We start from the raw sequence: 12096 nt of genomic DNA, 5'->3' as shown, positions 1-12096 counted from the left end.
CTTGCAAAATCACATCCTTGGAAGATGATTTGTGCCCTTTTAAATATTGATGGCACAGTCACTCTAACATGATGAAGATAAATTGTGCTAATCATAGTGAGTCTCCCAAGCTGTGCAATATTACAGTCCAGAGGTTTCTCTCCTGTATCTTCCCTGAGTGGCATTGAACAGTTTCTTGCTGAAAAATTTAAAAAATTTTTCTACTATTCATAAGGAAACTACCAGGAAGAAGACTCAGACTTTGGATACTCATGAAGACTAGATTGTTGCCTAAGATCTAGCTCTGTTTTTGCCCAAAGCTCCTCCCCAATCACATATACACGTTTCCCAAAGGTCTGATTCTTGTGTGGGAAGTTTCATTTAGGCAGATGAACTGGCACCGCCACTTTTATGAAATGATCAAGAAAACAAGAAAAAATGGTGGGGAATCTAACCTTTGGGTACAGAGGAAGGTATTTGCTGGCATCAGTAGAGAATGGGAAGATTAAGACAGCAACTTGTCTAGCAAATTCATCACACAGCAGCTGGTGTACATTGAAGGATAGTAAAGACATGAGAATTGGGAAAGCTTTCTGCTGGTCTGTCAAGAACAAATAATAGACCTTCAGACAACTTCTTAGTGACAGAAAACTTGGTGGAACAGAAACTAGGCAAGGAAAGGAGGGACGCTGGAGGAGGGTGCCGGTGGCCCTTAGATTAATTGCACAGAAGAGGTCTAAATATAGAAAAGAAAAAAAACCAAAAAAACCAACACATTAAATCAAAGTATTATTCACAATTACATAGGGCATATCTGCAAGAGGTGAGAAGTACAGAGATGTCCACAGAAGCATCTCACTGCTGCCCTGTCCTGCTAGTGTTCAACAGCATCATGGCGATGAAACAGCTTGAAACAAAGAAGATTGTGCAGTAGGTCAGCAGGAGATACTGAGGAAGGTGAGAGGAGGTTTGTGAGACCCTGAGGGAGCAGCAGCGAGACAGAAATGGTGCAGAACCAGCCATCAGAGCCCACTGGGTGGGGAGCACCAGCCTGGCTGTAGCCGTGTTCCAAATAGGTGGTGATATAGCAAGTATCAGGTATTTCATCCTTGCATTAGCTAATCTTTAGACTCATCTTAGAAGATAAAATTTGTTAAGTATTTCTTGAATAAAGGTACACAAGGTCTTCTGAGGTCAGAATAATCCATGGGTTCAGTTCAATTTTGGTGGAAAACTACTGGGAATGATCATCTAATGAGCCTGCGCTATAAATATTATTATTAACATACTGATTATATCCTCTTCTGTGCTGCTTTTTCGTAGGAGATAGACAGAGATGGTGCCAACTACTCTCAGTAGCTGGCAGAAATAGAGAACTGGATGGATACCAGCTGGTTGTAGCTCAGACTGGAAGGATAGATGGCATTCAGGAGTATTTAGGAAAAAAATATTGCACCGAACTGTTCCTGAAATGTTTTTTACCTTAGACTCAAATTTCTGTGGGATTCATAGATCTATCTGGGGTCAGCTTTCTAGAGAAAAAGGTAACACTGCAGACATACATGTTTTCTCTTGTGAATTACTATACCCAGAATAATTGTGTTTCCTTTTCTGTGATCTGTAATTACAGAAGTCCCAGGATGTCTACAGTAAAGGAAAAAATGCCAGGGTTGAGCATCATAATGACATTACTCTTTCTCAGTGAATACCAGGGTGTAAGATGAGTGAAGGCAAGTGAGAGCCAGGAGACAAAATGATAATAAAAGAGCAGGGAACAGAATTGAAAGCATTATTCTAATTATCAACAATACATTAGTTCACATGCCAGAAAGCAAATAAAAGAGATAAGGGAAGGAAAAAATTTTAGGTGCTAAGAGAATAACGTTTTTAAAGTAAATCCTGGTGGACAGATGGTAAGGTTGTAAAAGATGTATTTTCTACGAGCTGAAGTCAGGAGCATTAGAAGTGTAAAGAGGCATGAATTTAAGTAAGAGAGCTATTTATTATACAAACTAACAACGCATGCAGTTGGAGTTCATTAGTATTTCTTTAGAGCAACCTTGACAAATGTAAGAAATACACAAGGTACTATGAGCCTTTTGGTGTAATTTCCTTCTGTTTCCCAGAAACAATAAAATAATATACAGGAGTTCTTTCGCTTTCCTCAGCACAGTGACATTTCACAAAAGGTAAAGCAATGCTGTACCTACTGACTTCCCTTGTCTATTTACAAGAGGAAATGTCATCAAGCATTCAAAATGTCACTACCTGCTGGGATGACGTCACCAAAGCCTGTCATGGAAATGTTTCTTCCTCTACAGATGCTGGTGTTTGGAGCAATAAACCCTAATTTGCTTAAGGAGATCTTGGCTTAGTAGGCAAATGGCAGTGTGCATAATACCTACAAAACGAATTATGGAGTAAATATGTTTGCCAGGACTGAAGACATTTTCCAAGGAGCACAGACAAATGTTCACTTATGCTGTTCTGCCTCTTAAGACAATTATTGCTGTGATACAGACAAAGAGGTGCTGTGTCTGCTACTTAAGCCATCTCGTTACAGTCCTTTAAAAGTGTCATGTACACAGAGAAGCATATTTGTAGTCTTTATACTAAGTACACTTCACCTTAATTGCATCAGCTTGCAAATTATATAAACAAGTCTTTTGTATTTGTGCTAGATATTTTCTCAAGCTGTAGAACTGGGAGTTGCTTATGAATTTCACAGGGTAGAGTTAGTGGGTTTAGGATCCACAGGTTTTGTTTATTTATTATTTGAGGGAAAAATAGACACAATTTACAAAAACTGAGATTCTCTTCTGTCTTTAAATGTCTTCTGGGCTCAGATTTTAATGGTTTTTTTCTTACCTGTACCCAGACTTCCTCCTAATTCCTAATAAAACAAAAAAGGTAAATAGTCCTCTGAAATAAACAATTTTGTATGTATTACCTGCTTATTTTCTTCATTAACCAATATTACAATAAACATATGGCACCAAAATATCCTTTAACAAAAAATAACATTGTTTTCCTTTTCTATTTCATTTCTTTTTAGCCAAGAGAGACATACACTGGTTCTTGTAGCCTAAGGACTACACACATATGCCTGAAACCTAAAGCAAATTTTAAACTGAGTCTGAAGCAAAATGTTAAAAAAAAAAAATCACATTTTTCTTTTTTGTTGATTTTGTGGATTTTTTGTGTGTGTTCTGGGTTTTGTTTTCCTTGTATTTTTTTCCACTTCTTCAATTTCTGATGAAATTTATAATTAAAATTTCAATAAACAAACATAGCACAAAGCTGCTTCTCCTAATTATTCTAATCTGCCATTGTTGATCTTCCCACCGTCATTATGGCAGTAAGCCTCACAGGCCTTTCGAATACTGAGGACCTACTGTGTAAAATCATACGAAAACAGTGAGAATATTACATATAAGGAATCTTTTTTCCTGCCAAAACACCTTTGATCTAAGAAATCCAAAATTATTTACAAAACCAAGGCTTCCGGATATATATGTGTAAGTATTCTCACATCATTTTTAAGTAGGGGAAGTCACAACCAAGAGACAGAGCAGCGAAGTTATTAATTATCATGATAAGTAGTGTCTTAAGGTCTATCTGTCAGGTACCCAGCTACTGCAAAAGAATCACAGAACATGGTTAATCATCTTTGCTCCCCCTGAAGATCATTAGATGCTTCCACATGAGATTTACCTGCAGCCACCAGACAATATAAAGACTGGAGACAGGAGATAACTTAAATAGAGGTGACCAGAGGAATATCTTATTCTGTTCTGTAAGACAGCAGCTCTGTAGGAGCGTTAAAACGTCTCCTGAACTTTGTCATCCAGTACAAAAGTGAATAGGAGCTCTATCCTCACCATTAATAGTGGTGAGTAACTTCAGTATGCAAGCAACAAAACCTGATAGCTTCTTCAGCCTGGGAGCAAAGTGCTATTACACCTTTTGGTGCAACTTCCTTGTGGGACATGGGGAAGTGTCCTGTTCATAGATAACAGTTTGATATTTTTAACCCCCAAAATAAAATACTCACCAAATTTCTCAGTCCTACTACCAGGATAGCATTTTGGGGTATGTCCATGCAGATTCTCTAATGACAACACTGTTTTCCATTAGCTTGCAAGAGCAAAAGGGTGCATTTGAAAGAAAATTAATTTCTGCTCCGATTTAACCTGAGCATCTCGACACTTACCTGGGGTCGTCCAGGAGGTCAATGGCAGGACTGACTGTGGACTTCCCTCCATTTTCTGTGCTTTCAATATCAGTGACAGTTCTTTAACTTTCTCAGATTTCATCACAGAGATTTTCATAGCAACAAGATTCACTAGTTCAGATGAGTTGAGAGCCAGTGTGCAGTTCATCTAAACCTCCTAAATTTCAGAAGATTTCCTATCACAGGATTACAAATTTATTTTTAGTAGCTGTCCAACTTCTAATGTGAGTCATAAACCTCAAGTCAAACTAAGTTTATAAAGTTATCAGATAAAGCTCAAGTTCTTAGACTTCTAAATGACTCCATTAGCATCAATGAGTAGGATGCATTTTGTGGAGATATGGTTATATACAATTTAAAATCCATCTGAATATTTCAAAGTTAAATGAAAGAGCTGTTCCCTGGAGATTAACTGAGGAACTGCATTCCGATTACTTGCTTCAGCTATATCTTTACCAATTTATTTTTTTAACATTTTTGCCTCTCATGCTATTTATAGTGAACACTTACTATTGTTCCAGTTCAAATTAATATGAGCAGGCAAATGCCCTGGTCCCAGTAATACTCCCAACTTATCAGCCTAAAGAGCATCTTTTTGTGTTATTAAAATATTACTCCATTTACATAGTTAGTGTAAAGAGCAAATGTTCACTCACAATGACAGTGGAAAACCAAGTGGGGGGGAAGAAATCAAAGGAAAGACAAACCAAATACTCTCAAAGTTTCTTTAAACTACTGTCATAGTCTTTTAAATTATTTCCATGCAACTGAACTACTTTATATTACAGCAAATACACTATATATTAGCTATCTTCTTGCAGAAATTACTGGGGGGGGCGGGGAGGGAAGGTTAAATCTTGAAAACTGTCCACATATTAAGTTTTCAGATTACTTTTCCTTTAAAGAAGGACTTAAGAAAATACAGCAAAATATCTTTTCCAGCTTTAAAATATTTGTTTCTTAGTTTAGCAAGTCTATATCTATTCACCTTGAACCAAAATCATTAGAAAGAATTGAACTATTACCATTTGCACAGTTACAGCTAAAAAGCTTTAAAATCCAAACCAAAGATACATCTACAAGTTTCCAAACCATTCAAAGGAAGACACCATACTGTTCATCTTAGTAATTAAGGAAATCATTGCAACTGTATCTGTTTTACTGTACCTGGGAAAATTTTGCTCTGAATGTTGCAACCTGGACAAACCTCGCTTTTGCACAGGAAAAGACTCAAGCACTCCTCCCTCTGTCCCACCATTTCCATACAGAGAGCTGGTCAAAAATGTATCATGTCCTCCATTTTGAACAGTTAGCAGGCACAATAAGTGCATTGGAAAGTCAACTATCCTGAAATATAGCCCTAAACAGAAAGGATTGAAAATACATAATTTAAAAAAATCATGGTATTAAAAAAAATATTATGTTTCAACTACCTTATTTTCTTCTGCATATATGCCTCTACATTTGCTTGTAATTTGACATTACTGAATAAACATTTGATAAAAAGATATGTAGCTTTCTATTGCAACTATTGAAAGAAATGAGCTGGGTGTGAACATAACAGCCATAACAGATTTTAGATCACTCTCTAACAGGACATAGCAGTACATGGGCTGAGAAAAGGAATAATACTGTGCGAGTACTGCCTCACAAGTTGTACTTATCTAAAACATAAAACAGGACAAATAGATGGTTTATATCATCTGGGTGAACAACCTCTGCAGGTACACAGGTTTCCCACGTGCAATTAGCTACATGTAATGTTTGGTACTGCTTCTTGGTTCCTTATGCATGGCACTCGGGTTTTGGTTCTTCCCTGAAAGACAAAGCCCAAGCAGAATGTTCCATTTTTCAGCCACCTAAACATCTACATTAAAGAGCTCTTTCTGACATTCTGTTTCTGCCTTCCCTTTCTCCCCTGTTGCTATTTTATCACACAGACTAGGCTGTACACGAAGTGCCTGAGGGATGGCAGCAAAGTTACAAAACAAACAAACGTCCTCCACATGCAGCCACATTCTGCCCACCACAGTGCAGCACAGCTAGGTGAAGGATTTAAAAGCACTGAAGGAGTAACTTCATTTTATCTCCACACTCTGTTTATACTTCTTGGGACTGGGGGAGAAGAACCCGCATACACCCAGGTTCGATGGTCCTGTGGTACAAAGTTCTGCAAGTGTGAATGGAACATGAATGGATACATTTTCAAAATTATCTAAAAGGAGGAACCTATAAAATAAATTAGCCCTCCAGGCACAGGAAAAAAAAAAAAAAAAAGCTGATCTTTAGCACCTCCCATTTAATAATCCTAAAGCTCATTACAAATATTAATAAGCCATGCCTCATCATGGATTGGAATATTAATAATCTTCTGGTCTTAAAAAATGCTATAAATGAACAGTGTAGCCAACAGCCTGACTTTCATATCGTGCCTGCTCATTCATTCATATAGTTTGTGAGTATAATTACAACAACTGTGTGTTTCTTTTGGCCTGTTATATGCATAAGTAGCTATTTGCATCTGCAAATATCTCATTTACATGTATGGTCACTGTTATGTCTATGTGCATAAATTAGGTATGCAATTGCACACATCATAACATTCATATATTTATAAGAAAAACATCCGTGAGCTAAGCCATACATCCTGCTATGTTAACTTTGTGGCAGAACTGGGAATACAACACAAATTGTCTGACTCCCAAGCCTGCGATTTAATCACAGGGCCTCACATATTAGAAAAGGAATAAAAAATGTAAGCAAGATGAAGGAAATGGCCCAATTTCATCAGCTCAGTAAGTATAATTGTGATGCATCTCAGACTCCTTTTTGACTTCATTAACTTGACGTGGTTAAGGGAAAAGCATTGTTGTTCCAGAGAACAGATCACCCTAACTACTGATGTCTTATGAAATAATCCTGTGGGTCTAGTGGAGCAGCAGAGATTCAGCACCAATCTTTGAGAAGATCAGCTAATGTGCCCCCTTTTTATTCAGTTTTCTGATTTGCAATCAATTATATTGAAGGATTTTTTAAGTTACTGGACACCTTCCAAACACTTCCCCTCCGTGGCTACTGAGATTTGTGCTTTAGTCTTCCAGGAAACATACAATAAGCCACAAATGATTTTTGTGTTAAAGAAAACAACTAATTTAATTTCTTGAGCTATCCAAAGTAACAATTCCTGTAAAGCCATAACAGAAAGTGCATAGCTATGTGGTAAAATGAAGTAGCAAATTAAGAAAAAAGCAAGAGCTTGTCTGGAGAAACTAGACTGTGTTTACTTGGAAGGATGAGCAGCCTGTGAACTCATATTAAATCTAATTCAAAACATCAGAACACACCAAAAAATGGAGGATGAAGAAATGGAAGAAAACACAGCAATTATGTTTTCTCTGGGACATCAGGAGGCACAAGTGAGAGCAGAAGGGCGGCAGAAATCCTTGGAAAAGGATGGATTGGGAGCTACAAAAATCCCAGGTTGAGGTCCTGGTTCAGTAAGAGGTTTCCCTTCTGTGTGATTCTTGGCAAGTCACAACAGAATTGAAACAGTGTTTCGGCATTGAAAGCAGGACTTGATGACAGGAGGTGAAGTCCAAATTTGCAACATAAAATGTTCCTCTTCCTTAAATATGTTTCACTATATAGATTCCTACACTGAGTAGGTATCTCTTTTTTTCCTATAAATTCCATTACTGTTGTTCTAATTACCAAGAATGTGACAAGTTACTTCAATTCAAAGTAGGTAATCAGGTACACCACAGTTTCAGTATCTTTGCAAGTAATTACATTGAAACAAAGAAACTTGAAACAAAGTCCCTCAAAGATCCCCAGCTAGTACATGTTTAATATTGGGTTCTACAGGAAAGGCAGCAGGTGTAATACCTGTACCACCCCAAAGAAGACCTCTAATCTCATTTTTTTCAGTTTAGTAGAGTTCAAAAAAGTGGATGGTTTGGTTTTGCTGAAAACAGAGATTCTCTACCCTCGAGTGCAATATTCCTGGCACAAAAGGAGAATGGCCAAAATAAACATAACTATAGGTAACGCTATGTTATTCAGATAGAAAGGGAAGTTCTTAAATTCTGCCTCTTAATTCCCAGAAAACTTTTATGTTTTTATATTTAACTGTAATTGGAAAAATAAAGGAAACAATCAAGAGTGCAGGGACGAAACCTTGAAACTTATTCCACCTCTCCAGAGGTGGAAGAAAGTGGCATATTACTGGTCCAAGGCCTTTCAGTGCAGCAGCACTTTGTTATGGAGTTAAAACCCAGGGCAGGCTTTGCTGCATCAGACGGGTTACAGAAAACACTTGCAAACAGTGCTGCTGTCACTGACAATTACCATTACCCACTAGAAATGGATTATTTTTAATGCCTGGAACAGAGATAGCAGGTATGTCACTACCTGTACTTCTCAAGAGTGTGTGTTTCATGTCCTCTTATACCCCAAGGCAATCATTCCTGCTTTTTGCCATTGCTGTCATTTACTATGAACTGGTGGGATCTGGCAGCCTTATTCTACTTGAAATAAGTTCCAGCTGCCAAAATGCTATTCCAAGTTGAATCTTGATTGCATCGTTGCCAACAAGAACCTGCTTATTCCTCTCTTTCATACATTATCTCTCTATGAACCATCCTTTCTGACAGCAGTTAGGGACACTAAAGTTGGCCTTTGTCCATGAACATTCCCTAGGTGACCTCTATCAAACAAATCAGACACCCTTTTGTTTGAGTATATGAGCAAGTAGGTAACCCTGTTTGAAAATATTCATTAAACAATTTCATCATTTTTTATATTACTTTAAAGTCATTAACATATTGAGTCAAATTATGATCTCAATTACAGAGGGGTAAATATGAGGTAATTACCCAGGCACAGAGTATGATCAAAATCTAGTGTAAAATAATTAGAACATTTCAGTTGCTCTTAGTGAAACTTCATTAGTGGAATAATATAAATTAATAAAAACCACCAAAATGGATGATGCCAGAACATTCACTGAAAATGAAGTCTCAGGTTACACTGTTCAGAGGAAACATATCAAGTAAAGCAGACAAACGAAGCCCCAAGGTCTTGGTAATCAGTGTTAGAACTATTTATGATCTTCACCCTTTTGGTGGGAACACGACTAATCCCCTTGATAAACTAAGCATCAATGACCTTTGTTAAAAATTCATTGAAACCTCACTGAGTAAATGATAACTATTAACCTTAAATTATGTGGACCTATAATTATCCAGGTTGGATTCTCTGCATACCTATTACAGGGGCACAACCTGGCTTCCCCCGCCCCTCCCCCACCACGCTCACCTTAGCAAGTGTGTACTCTAAATACAATTACAGACACAAATACATTAAACCACCTTTTCACTGTTGCAAAAAGTCAGTAAGCCATGAGATAGGAAACCACTCTCTACTAAAACATGCATGTGGTTTTATCAGGTTCAGGCTTCACTTAAGTTCTCCTACAGGTACCTTTTCCTTCAGCACAGAGGATAGGTGATACTCACATATGGAGAAGCTCTTCCATTTTCTTGCTTTCTATTCAAAGTCAGTTTTCATACCCTGCATTACTACAGATAGGGCAATAGTAATAATAATGCCTGATTTCTGTAGTATTTGGCTGCTTCATCAACATTAACATTTGTGTATCTCATAACAACTTTTATGAGGGAACTTGAATTTCTGTCCTATAAGTAGTTTGTATATCTGGATTTTTTTTTTTTTTTTTTCCTAAAAGACGGTCATGCTCCAAGATTCTCAACACAGGCAAAGGGCTGGAGAAATAAAATACAGAAAAGGAGAATGCAATCCTTTTTACATGTCTAGATAACACCTCAGTTTCAGAGAAACCAGATGATATAACCTATCCTCACACGTACTCCGGAGACTTTAACAGCTGGATCATTTACCCAGCTTCTGGGAGAGCTTGAGGAGGAAGCTGTTAGCTCCAGAAGACTTCTTACTTCCCCCAGGGTAATCGGAGTGGGTTTGTTTGTTTGTTTTTAAATAACCAGAAGTGCAGGCAGGGGAGACCCAGAGATGGCTCATTTTGGTGACAGCCTGCTTGGCAGGAAGCTGAGCCTTGGGCTCTGCGCTGCATGCGGCATTGGAGAGCTCAGGACACCACTGTGATTGTGCTTTGGATAACATGTATCTTGGCTGGCAGAAGACTAGGCACGCCTCACTTCCGGTGTCAACTCCCACTTAATTCTTCCCTATAAAATACCCATGGATATTGACCACAGTGTCTTCATTAAACCAACTGGCATCCACATTACAACTCAGACACCAGTTTTGATCACTACAATCACTTTAAAATCAAGGAGTCACAGGGCAAAGAGACTAAGGTAAAAAATACTAATTTGTTATTGATGCCCAAAATAAGTGAACTAGAATCTGTTCTTCCAGTATGTGTTACCATTTTACCTGGACAGGTCAGAAGTGCAGCTCTCCTGGACAGCAGCTGCACTAGTGAAATCTCAGCCATCCTTACACACAGGCATCAGGTGTGCAAGGTGGGGCAAAAAAACTTTGGTGGACATGTCTGGCTCAGCATTTCCCAGGGAATCTGGTTCAGATGGAAGGATGGCATCTAATTTCCCCAGCTGTCCTTGACAACACTGTAACAACAAAATAATTCAACTTTAAGGCAAAACAAACAACAATGTAGCTCATTGTTAACAGAAATTACTGGCATTACTTATTAAGGTTAAAACAAAAATCTTTTTCAGGTCAGCCCTTTCTTTCCCTGCCTCCTGCTCAACCTGTTCTCAACCAACGTAGATACAAGCTTACTCAGCTAATAACAAATAAGTCCACAATATTTTTTAAAGTGGTCTTTTTCTTTTTTTTTCTTTTTTTTTTCTTTTTTTTTTTTTTCCCCAGTTCTTAAAGTGGTTTCAAACAAAAGTTGAAAGATCATGAATTTCAAAAATGTCTGGTCAACAAGTTGGATGTTTGAAGTGACACCATTTTGTCTTATAATCATAAATTTTTCCCAAAGTGACCTCATGTACTTCAATGGCCACAAACAGCATTTTTTGTAAATCATCTCTTCATTTCCTCATTGTTGCTGGGGTGATTGAGTGACCTCAGTAATGTTTCAGCATGCTGATTTTCAGATAAAATGATTAAAAAGTTGCTAACTTATAAATGACTTATAAACAAGATCTACTATAAAAATGTTCAGTAATGATGATCACTGCTCATCTTTATGGCTGTTTGTCCAAGCTACTGTAAAGCTAACCTCCACACAATGTTTTTTACTGTATTAATGGTTAAGTACAAGTATTCTCCTGCAGTCCAAATTAGAACTATGAATAACTAGAATTTCAGCAAACATTAACTTGTTTTTCCTTGGTCAACCATAATAAGAAAGAAGAAAGGCATTATTAAGGTTAAAAGACAGGGTATGACATTTCATTTGTGTAGAATAAATCTTAGTTCTTTGATTAGCCCTGCCAATTCATCAATGTATTTTTGCATCATGCAAATATTGGAGATTCTGATAAACATTTTTTAAGTAAAAAGGATAAAAAAGAATGATGCAGCATGTTCATAGTATTGCATCAATCAACGTCGCAGTTTTCTGCTCAGAGGCACAACAGACAGAAAAAAAGCCCTTACCCTCATTTTGCTTTACACTGTACCTTTTTCTATTTTGCATTTTTATGTAAATCGCTATCCATAACCAATTTGTCATCTTTCTGGAACAAACCTATCATGAACCTACAAGAGAAATGCATTTTCAGTTGAGGAAAAAAAACCCAAAACATAATGTACTAAATGTTGTAAAGAGCTCTCTGCTTTATGCAACTATCTGCCCTTCAAAGCTAATACACATCGAGGAAAGTAATAGAGTTCTGAGAGGGGGG

The sequence above is a fragment of the Nesoenas mayeri genome, assembly GCF_963082525.1.
Source record: "Nesoenas mayeri genome assembly, chromosome: 4".
NCBI lineage: Eukaryota > Metazoa > Chordata > Aves > Columbiformes > Columbidae > Nesoenas > Nesoenas mayeri.
This window is presented reverse-complemented; position numbering follows the sequence as displayed.